Here is an 11,164-nt window from a genome sequence, read left to right as displayed (position 1 = left end):
GGAAAGAAAAACAGAACTTTGTGCACTACAATTATACTGTTATAAAAAACACTTTCATAGATTACATTAAGCAGAAACAAACCTTTCTTTCATGTGTTCTCCTCCAGGCCAAGCTGTCTAAGGACCTCAAAGGCTGTTGTCACTTGCAGGCTCCCAGATTAGGTCTGAAATAGGATTTCACCAGGTCATCCATTGTTAGTTAAATCCTAGTAAATTCATTTAAACCAATCAAATACTTATAAGACCAATTTGTAAACCAGGAATGTATTAATTTGTCACGACTTTCAACTAACTGACAAATTTACTATAAGCTCAAGGTAGACCTCTTTAGCAATAAGTAGAACCGCCTGAGACACCAAACATTTTCAACCACAAAGATACTTAATGACTTCTGATTTCCAGCAAAGGGAGCTGAGTAATCTTAAGGAATGTTCTCAACATTCCTTTTTCTATGCTGACCAAATTCAACCTAATCTTTATATTTTCATAAAATCATTTGTCTAGCACTTTTAATTTTGCAAAATTCTATAATGTCATCTTATCCTTATCACAATGCCCAAGACAGGATGGACAGATAACATGCTTATTTTACAAAAGGAGAAGGGAATCCAGAGAAGTTCAGTGACTTGCTTAAGATGACACAACTGGGTAGAGCTGGCAAGAAATCGCAGACTCAGCCAGGAGCGGTGGCTCATGCCTGTAATCCCAGCACTTTGGGAGGCCAAGGCGGGCAGATCATGAGGTCAGGAGTTCGAAACCAGCCTGACCAACATGGCGAAACTCCATCTCTACTAAAAATACAAAAATTAGCCGGGTGTGGTGGCGCACACCTGTAATCCCAGCTATTCAGGAGGCTGAGGCAGGAGAAAAGCTTGAACCCAGGAGGTGGAGGTTGCAGTGAGCCGAGATGGTGCCACTGCACTCCACTCCAGCCTGGGCTACAGAGCGAGGCGAGACTCCGTCTCAAAAAAAAAAAAAAAAAAAAAAAAAGAATGGCTGACTCCTGACTCCCAGCCTCAGGCCTCTCCTTTGATCTTGGTGCAGCCTTATTTACAGGGATGACTGTGTCTCTCAGAGTTCACCCTCCTGGGGGGGCCACATTCCCATTTGCCTGTCTACCTTAATTTCCATCAGCCAATTCTTTATGATTTCAACTCTTCCTTTTCACAGAAGGTTTTCAGAAATATAGAAGGCAAAATTCCGTGTACATACCTAACGCTAATTAATACATTACCATATACACATTTACATAAAAAAAATTTTCTCAATGTCCTATTTCATTTTCACTTTTAACATCAGGATACTCTTTCCTCTAAATATTCCATTTTTTTTCTTCTAATGATTTTTCATCAAAAATGCATAAAGTAATTTTTCCTCCAGCAAAGGTATCAAGTTCAAAATAACGCTTAACTACTTATATTTGTATCATTCAAATCATTACACATTTTTAACCAAGGTGACGTTCCACTTTATCATACATGCTTTTATATACCATGTCCATCTTTCTCCTCCCCTCACCTTCAGCCCATTGTCAGCTAGCATGAGATCAGCAAAATGCAAATTCATATTAATTGAAAACACAGTGCAAATTTGCTTAAAAAATAAAGAGCTTAAGGCCAGGAGTTGCAGATCAGTCTCCAGCCTGGGCAACATAGCAAGACACTATCTCTACAAAAAAAGAATTAGCTGGGTGCAGGTGGGATGCATCTGTAGTCCCAAATGCTCAGGAGGCTGAGGTGGGGGGATGGCTTGAGTCCAGGAATTAGAGGCTGCAGTGAGCCAAGATCTCGTCACTGTACTCAGCCTGGGCAACAGAGTGAGACTCTGTTTTTTTAAAAAAAAAAAAAAAAAAGATTTTTTAAAACTAGATTTTTGTGGGAATTTAACCTATACTTAGAGTTATCGATACCTTTGTTCCTGTCTTTATTTTGAGACACAGTCTTGCTCTGTCACCCAGGCTGCAATGTAGTGGCACGATCTCGCTCACTGGAACCTCTACCTCCTGGGTTTAAGTAATTCTCGTGTCTCAGCCCCCCGAATAGCTGGGATTACAGGTGTGCACCACCATGTCCAGCTAATTTTTGTATTTTTAGTAGAGACTGGGTTTCACCATGTTGGCCAGGCTGGTCTCAAACTCCTGACCACAAGTGATCCACCCACCTCAGCCTCCCAAAGTGCTAGGATTACAGGTGTGAGCCACCACGAACCAGCCCTGTTCCTGTCTTTTAATATGGACAAAATTAAGATTTCACAATACAGACGGTCCCTGATGACAGTTCAGTTTAGAACTGTTCAGCTTTAGTATGATGCAAAAACAATATGTATTCAATACAAACTGTACTTTTTGAGTATCCATACAAGTTCACTTTCAGTGAAGTAGTCAATAAATTGCATGAGGCCGGGCTCAGTGGCTCATGCCTGTAATCCCAGCACTGTGGGAGGCTGAGATGGGTGTTACTACTTGAGGCCAGGAATTCGTGACTAGCCTGGCCAACATGGTGAAACCCTGTTTCTACTAAAAATACAAAAAAAAATTGGCTGGGTGTCGGTGGTGGGTGCCTGTGGTTCCAGCTACTCAGGAGGCTGAGGTGGAAGGATCACTGGAGCCAAGAAAGTCAAAGCTGCAGTGAGCAGTGACTGCATCACTACACTCCAGCCTGAGTGACAGAGTGAGACCCTGTCTCAAAAAAACAAATAATAAAATAATAAAAGTACACTCCATTATGGAAAAACCCATAGAACTCTCATATAATCCCTCAGAAACAAAGCAAGTAAACAAGACAGTCTTAGCCAAATGAAACAAGGCAAAGAAAGGGTAATGCAAGCAAAAATAAAAGGTAAGTAGGCCGGACGCGGTGGCTCATGCCTGTAATCCCAGCACTATGGGAGGCCGAGGCACACAGATCATTTGAGGCCAGGAGTTCGAGACCAGCCTGGCCAACATGGTGAAGCCCTGTCCGTACTAAATATACAAAAATTAGCTGGGCATGGTAGCTCGTGCCTGTAATCCCAGCTACTAAGGAGGCTGAGGCAGGAGAATCACTTGAACCTGGGAGGTGGAGGTTGCAGTGAAGCAAGATTGCACCACTGCACCGCAGCCTGGGTGACAGAGCAAGACTGCATCTCAAAAAATAAAATAAAATAAATAAATGGTATATAAATAAACTATATTATGCTTATAGGTTAAATATGAGCAGAAGTGATTACCACGCACTAAACAAGATTAGTATAATCTTATACAATAAATTTAGTAGAGATACTATTAAATAATAAGAATGATTATTGACTAAACAAGAAAGACACTGTCTACTTATATGTAAAACTTAGAGAGAGACATTATTAAACTAAGGCTTAACAAACTAATTTATGATATTCCCTTTATCCTTTTACAGATGAAAACAGTGTGGCACACAGAAGTTCACTTGCTTAAGGTCACATCTGGCAAGCGAGGAGTTGGAATTCACAGAGTACACTATATTGCCTCTTTATAAAACTCCATACCTGCCCCGTAGGAGTTTACAGCAATGAGGATTACGGTATTTTGAAGCGATTTTGATTACTAGTAAATCTATTACTTAGAAGTAAATGAGATCTTAAACTTCAAAAACTGCTCTAAGTATAAATTCAAAACTGAAGCACCAAAATCATTTTCAATAATCTCAATATCCTAGTATTTATGTTTTTTTAAAAAAGGATAAGCTGGCTGGGCGCAGTGGCTCACGCCTGTAATCCCAGCACTTTGGGAGGCCAAGGTGGGCAGATCACAAGGTCAGGAGTTCCAGACCAGCCTGGCCAACATGGTGAAACCCGATCTCTACCAAAAAATACAAAAATTAGCCGGGCATGGTGACGTGCACCTGTAGTCCCAGCTACTCGGGAGGCTGAGGCAGGACAATCGCTTGAACCCAGGAGGCAGAGGTTGCAGTCAGCCGAGATTACGCCACTGCATTCCTGCCTGGGTGACAGAGTGAGACTCCATCTCAAAAAAAAGATAAGCTATAATGCAAATCTTTTTTTTTTTTTTTTTTTAAGAGACAAGGTCTCACTCTGTCACCCAGGCTGGAGTACAGTGGCAATCATAGCTCACTGCAGCCTTGAACTCCTGGCCTCAGTCGATCCTCCCACCTCAGCCTCCCAAGCAGGTGGGACTACATGGGTGGCTAGTTTTTTATTTAGAGAAAGGGTCTTGCTGTATCGCCCAGGCTGGTCTTGCCTGGCCTCAAGCAACCCTACCACTTCAGTCTCCCAACTAGCCAGGATTACAGGCCTGAGCCACTGCAGCCACTGGTCATTTTAAAAGAAGTAGTTTCCATTTTTACCCTATGCTAATAGGATCTGTTCGGTTATTACAAGAAACCATACAAGCTGGTACAAACTGGTCACACTGGAGCTTTCTCAGACAAATCCCGTAAAAAATCATCAATAACACAGCAGTCACTTTAGCATTTTCCAATACTATCTTCAAAGTTCTTTTCACATCTATTCTTCCATTTGAGTCTTAAAGAAACCTCATGAGGAAAGGAATCTGTACTGACATGTAAAAAAAAACTCAGAAAAGGTGAAAGATTTTGCCTGCACAGAGTTACGGAGCGAGTGTAAACAATGCCAGTTCCAGAACCCAAGTCTTCTGATGCCCAGCCCAAGTCTTTTCCAGTTCACCCAGAGAAATCTTGTGCCTCCCTTGATGCTTCCAAAGATCACAATGCTACAAGGTGAGCCTCCCTGGGAGAGCTGCTGTTTACAGGGGGCTCGGTAGGAAGCAGAGGCAGGCAACAGGGCTAGGTCTTCAGTCAGGCCTGGTGAACAAACAAGCGCTACTGGTACAAAGAAAGGGGCAGGCAAAGCTAGATTTGATTTTGGTCCAGTATCAGCTGAAAACAATTGAGGATTGCATGGCGGTCAATGACCCCACTGTTCAGGCAGCGTGGCAAGAGACACTAGGAGACTTTTTAACATTCTTAGCCGTGAACATTCTTAGCCCTGTGAACAACAAAAACAACAACAGTTACTCAGATCTGAGGATCTTTCATGGGACCCGAATTGAGGAGTAGGTGGGAGTAGGGACAGAATCTACTTTGGTGTTTTTGCTCTCTGGTCACCTGCTGCAAACTGACAGAGCACAACACTTGAATTCACTGATATCCATTTTCTTAATCTCAAGACACTTGCTCAATCAGACAAAAGGAAAAAGAAATCCTTCTCTGATGGGAAACTAGCATTTATCTATTATATACAAAGAGATTTAAAAAGCCTCAGGAGAACTACAAATAATCTCGAAGCTCAGATGTGCTGAACAGAAGTCTAACCAGAAAACCTTCTACTCATCAGCACTTCAGAAATTATCACAGGAGCAATGTTTAGAATCTCAAAATAAGTTTATTAAAAATGTAATTCAAGAAAGTACCAACAGAAAAGAATTAATACGTTTTTTTCTCTCACTACTTCCCAATGTAACAACAAAACCTCAAACTCCTGCAGAACATGGTTACTTATTGATTCCATTTTCTTTTTTCACTCTCAGACATAAATATAAACAAAATTTCTACTGTGGAAAAACATCTTCAGGGGACTTTTAACCATGATCTCTAGCACAAAGGGCTTGTGGCTTGTTTTAATGTCTCTAAGCTACTTGACTAGTTTCTCTTTCACTGAGAAAACTGCTACAAGTATTTTCTGCTGCATCTGCACTGCACTGCTAAGTTTCAAGTGCCAATGAGCTTGTGATTTATTCTTTATTTTACAAAAGTATTTAATCAACCTTAGTGTTACTTTGAAAGCTTCTCCCTGGACAGGCGGCCCAACTTCTAATGTTATGAATGGGCTGGAAAAGCCTCTACTTGAGTTTTTAAAGGATCACATCCAATAGTAAATGTAACCGAACTCTAAATTCCAACCTATAATTGACATTATTATTATTATTGAGATGTAGTTTCTTTTCTTTTTTTTTTTTTTTTTTTTGAGACGAGTCTCCCTCTGTCGCCCAGGCTGAAGTGCAGTGGCACAATCTAAGCTCACTGCAAGCTCCGCCTCCCAGGTTCAGGCCATTCTCCTGACTCAGCCTCCCAAGTAGCTGGGACTACAGGTGCCCGCCACCACGCCTGGCTAATTTTTTGTATTTTTAGTAGAGACGGGGTTTCACTGTGTTAGCCAGGATGGTCTCGATCTCCTGACCTCGTGATCTGCCCGCCTCAGCCTCCCAAAGTGCTCGGATTACAGGCGTGAGCCACCGCACCCGGCCAAGATGTAGTTTCACTCTTGTCGCCCAGGCTGGAATGCAATGCCACGATCATGGCTCACTGCAACTTTCACCTCCTGGGTTCAAGCAATTCTCCTGCCTCAGCCTCCTGAGTAGCTAGGATTACAGACTCCCACCACCATGCCCAGCTAATTTTTGTATTTTTAGTAGAGATGGGGGTTTCATTTAGCATGTTGGCCAGGCTGGTCTCGAACTCCTGACCTCAAGTGATCCACCACCTTAGCTGGGATTACAGGCGTGAGCCACTGTGCTCAGCCTATAATTGAAATTAATAAAAAAATTTTTTAAACTAATTTAAAAACTTTAGGAATACATCCTCAAAAGACTCCTCTGGTTTTTAAGAGACTAGGAGCAAATCATTTCTCCAGCCCTATAAAAGGCTTTGTGAAAGCAGTAGACGCTAAAAAGAGCAAGGGTAGTGATACATCCCATTTGGTGATTTTTTTTTTTTTCTCCTTCCATCCCACTCCACCTCTGTTAACCATCTGTGGTAGATTAGATTATTATTCAGCCAATATTCACTCCCTCCCCCAGCCTGGCCAAGGGAGGAATACACCTCTCTCCAGTGATGTTATAGGCTTGGCTCTGTAGTTTGCTTGGCTGCATGGTGGTTGCAGTCTACTACCCACTCCTAAGTCTTTGGGCATGATCATGTGACTTGCTTTGGTCAATGCAATCTTAGCAGATGTGGCATAACCAGACATTTGAACTATGCTTATGCAGTTGGCCTTGACTTCTTGTACTTCTGCTGGTGCCTTGAGAAAAGCTGATCATGGATAGCCACTGCCCCTTCAGCCTGGGCCCCAGAATAAGGCATACAAATAAGAACTGCCCTCACCGATCCACAGATCTACCTACAAGGAAGCAGAGCCCTGAGTGAGAATACATGCTCTGAACTGCTGAGTTTGGGGGAGGTCTGTAATGTAGAGTTACTATAGCAACTTGTTTTTAAATAATGGTTATGTTGGCTCAGAAAATGCAATAAAAACGAACAAAGACTTAGAATTGCAAGTCCAGAATCCCTTATCTGTAACTTTTAGGACTAAATGTGTTTAGAATTCAGATTTTTTTGGATTTTGTAAAGGTACTATGCAAATGCCAGAAGTTATATAATGCCCCTACAGGGTCTTAGAAGCAGAAAAGCAAACAAATTATTAAGCTATAGTGAAACAAATGAATAGTTTTAAATCACATTAAAAAAAGAAAATAAAGACGATAACTAGGCCAGATTTTGCTGTTAAATTAGTTATAAAAAACCTTGGCCAGGTGCGGTGGCTCGCACCTGTAATCCCAGCACTTTGGAAGGCTGAGGCGGGTGGATCACGAGGTCAGGAGTTCGAGACCAGCCTGGCCAATATGGTGACACCCCACCTCTACTAAAAATACAAAAATTAGCCCAGTGTGGTGGCACACGCCTGTAGTCCCAGCTACTCGGGAGGCTGAGGCAGAAGAATTACTTGAACCTGGGAGGCGGACGTTGCAGTGAGCTGAGATTGTGCCACTGCACTCCAGCCTGGGCGACAGAGGGACTCTGTCTCAAAAAAAAAAAAAAAAAAAAAAAAAAGAATAGCAAAAAAAGAAAAACCTTTTAGTTTTCGGATTTCAGAACTCTGGATATGAGACTATGGTCCTATATACCTTTGTATAATTATAAAGAATCTTCCCCAATCAGTTATTTAATTTCAATAACTCTATAAGGGAGATATGATTATTCAAAATCATTGTCTAAAATTCTGTGGAAATGGACAGAATACAACTAATTTTTAATGAAAAATGATTATTTACGTCTAATTAATTTGTAAATCACTTGTTATATTTAGCATTGCCTGCAGTCTTTCTTTTGCTTTGATCAACTTAAACAATAAACCATACAAGGCGTTGTGAAAAGCCAACACTAATACCTTTTTCCTCACTCTCATCCAAGCAAGAGTATTAATATTTTTCAATCAACAAACATTTACTGGGTTTCTTCTATATAAGCACACACTTGATGAGGGTTGGGAATTCTAATTAATCAGGTATTACTTCTGTTTACTTAAGGAGCTTACTATCTCTAGAGGGCAAAACAAGTAAATTTTTATATTGGTTAGATATTGAAATAAAAATATGTTAGGTATATTGTGTTAAAATAAATTATTCACATTGGTTTCATCTGTTTCTTTTTGCCCCCCCTTTTTTTTTCTTTTTTTCTTATGGAGTCTCGCTCTGTAGCCCAGTCTGGAGTGCAGTGGCATGATCTCGGCTCACTGCAACCTCCACCTTCTGGGTTCAAGCGATTCTCCTGCCTCACCTCCCGAGTAGCTGGGATAACAGGTACACGCCAACACACCCGGCTAATTTTTTGTATTTTTAGTAGACACAGGGTCTCACCATGTTGGCGAGGCTGGTCTCGAACTCCTGACCTCAGGTGATCTACCTGCCTCGGCCTCCCAAAGTGCTGGCAGATTACAGGTGTGAGCCACTGTGCCCAGCCTTTTTAAAAAAAAAACAACGAAGTCTCGCTCTGTTGCCCAGGCTGGAGTGCAGTGGCGCAATCTCGGCTCACTGCAAGCTCCGCCTCCTGGGTTCACGCCATTGTCCTGCCTCAGCCTCCCGAGTAGCTGGGACTACACATGCCTGGCACCATGTCTGGCTAATTTTTTGTACTTTTAGTACAGACGGGGTTTCACCGCGTGAGCCAGGATGGTCTCCATCTCCTGATCTGGTTATCCACCCGCCTCGGCCTCCCAAAGTGCTGGGTTTACAGGCGTGAGCCGCTGCGCCCGGCCACCCAACCTCTTTTTACATTTCTTTTTTTTTTTTTCTTGACAGAGTCTGGCTCTGTCGCCCAGGCTGGAGTGTAGTGGCGCGATCTCGGCTCACTGCAAGCTCCGCCTCCCGGGTTCACGCCATTCTCCTGCCTCAGCCTCCCGAGTAGCTGGGACTACAGGCGCCCGCCACCAAGCCCGGCTAATTTTTTTTTTTTTTTTTTTTTTTTTTTTGTATTTTTTAGTAGAGACGGGGTTTCACCGTGTTAGCCAGGATGTCTCGATCTCCTGACCTCATGATCCGCCCGCCACGGCCTCCCAAAGTGCTGGGATTACAGGGGTGAGCCACCGCGCTCGGCCTTTTTTTACCTTTAAAAATGTGTTTATGGCTAGGCACAGTGGCTTGTGCCTGTATCCCACCACTCTGGGAGGCCAAGGCGGGAGGATCACTTGACTCCAGGAGTTCAAGACCAGCCTGGGCAACATAGTGAGGCTCCCATCTCTAAAAAAAAAAATAGCCGGCCGGGCAGGGTGGCTCACGCCTGTAATCGCAGCACTCTGGGAGGCCGAGGCGGGCGGATCACGAGGTCAGGAGATCGAGACCATACTGGCTAACACGGTGAAACCCCGTGTCTACTAAAAATACAAAAAAATTAGCTGGGCGTGGTGGCGGACGCCTGTAGTCCCAGCCGCTGGGGAGGTTGAGGCAGGAGAATGGCGTGAACCCGGGAGGCGGAGCTTGCAGTGAGCCGAGATCGCGCCACTGCACTCCAGCCTGGGCGACAGAGCCAGACTCCGTCTCAAAAAGTAAATAAATAAATAAATAATAGTATGTTTATTAGAAAATTTAAAATAGGGATAATCACCTTGTGGTTCTCCCAGTCTGCATGCTAATAAATTTGTATGCCTTTTCTCCAAAAGAAAAACAAAACAGGTTTTTTTTTTTTTTTGAGACAGTCTCACTCTTTTGCCCAGGCTGCAGTGCAGTGGCATAATCTTGGCTTACTGCAACCTCCTTCTCCCGGGTTCAAGTGATTCTCCTGCCTCAGCCTCGCTTGGGAGCAGCGCGCCCCCACGCCCAGCTAATTTTTTGTAGAGACGGGGTTTCGCCGTGTTGTCTGGTCTCGAACTCCTGAGCTCAAGGATCCGCCCCGCGGCCTCCCAAAGTGCTGGGATTACAGGCGTGAGCCACCGCGCCGGGCCTCACATTTTATTTCTATTGGCTAGCGCTGCTCTAAATCTTCTGTTCCTTCTGCTACACCAGGCCTAACACTCAAAATCCCTGCCAACCTTTTCCTTCCTGAAGCTTCCTTCCCCTTCCTCAGCTCTGGCGACCCTGCGCTGTGGTGGTTCTCCAACCACACTCATTCTCCTCAGCTGGCTCCTTGCTCTTCTTCCACCCCCTCGTTACAAGTGTTCCTAAGTGTTTGCCTTGGCCTCCTCTTCCCCTTCCTTAGCTTAGACTTCTCCACTGCTCCAACATCAACTGGAAATCTATGGAATTGATTCCTGTTTTCAGCTCCAGTCCTGTTCACAGGGCATTTTCACCTGCTGGCACTTCCAAAGTGACACTTCCAAACCACTTCCTCGCCCTCCTCTCTAAACCAGGTCTTTCTTCCTAACTTCCTTATTTCTGAGAATGTCTCTGCCATGTTCTAAACTGAAAACTTCCTAGTCAACTTCACACTTTATTCCCTGATCCTCAATTGGTTCCCATGTCCCGTTAGTGTTTCTTGTAAGCCTCTGCCACCACCGCAGATCGAACTCTAATCACATCTCACCTGAATTATGGAAAAGTCACCTCAATTCTCTCACCCATCCCAGCCTCCACTATAGATTAATATGCCTAAAGCAGAGCTGACCACAACGGTGAGAAGAATCTGAGAGGGAAGCAGCAGCAAACACAAGAGTCACTGGACATGCATGCCTCGAGACAGTCCCGACCAAGGAGAAAGCATCAGACCCCGTCTTCCGCCTCGAACAAGAGGCGTGCGGACTTCGCCCAGAATGCTCGTCGCCCCTGGACAAGGACACACCCGGGGCGTGAGGCGCGGAGTTTCACCAGTTGCTCAAGCAGACCCAGCCCAAGACGCTTCCTCTTTCTCCTACTCCACTCCAGTTCAGACGGCTACTAATCCCGGCCCAAGGCACCTGCGCCCTG

General features: G+C 43.9%; 2 protein-coding genes across 9 annotated transcripts in view; both read right to left on the bottom strand.

The window, feature by feature from the left end:
• The window catches only part of RBM25 (RNA binding motif protein 25), a 106,862-nt gene that overhangs the window by 14,082 nt on the left and 81,616 nt on the right, over nucleotides 1–11,164 (bottom strand). For all 7 annotated transcript variants that reach the window (XM_055097777.2, XM_055097776.2, XM_034937775.3 and 4 more), the window contains one exon: nucleotides 83–164. The gene's annotated coding sequence lies outside the window, so the exon portion shown is untranslated. The remainder of the gene's footprint in view (nucleotides 1–82; nucleotides 165–11,164) is intronic.
• Nucleotides 1–11,164, bottom strand: part of PSEN1 (presenilin 1) — an 81,101-nt gene that overhangs the window by 69,514 nt on the left and 423 nt on the right. For both annotated transcript variants that reach the window (XM_003824135.5, XM_008977860.4), the window contains exon 2: nucleotides 83–164. The gene's annotated coding sequence lies outside the window, so the exon portion shown is untranslated. The remainder of the gene's footprint in view (nucleotides 1–82; nucleotides 165–11,164) is intronic.

Source organism: Pan paniscus, chromosome 15 (genome assembly GCF_029289425.2).
Source record: "Pan paniscus chromosome 15, NHGRI_mPanPan1-v2.0_pri, whole genome shotgun sequence".
Taxonomy (NCBI): Eukaryota; Metazoa; Chordata; class Mammalia; order Primates; family Hominidae; genus Pan; species Pan paniscus.
The sequence above is the reverse complement of the archived record's forward strand: the minus strand, read 5'-3'. Positions and strand labels throughout refer to the sequence as shown.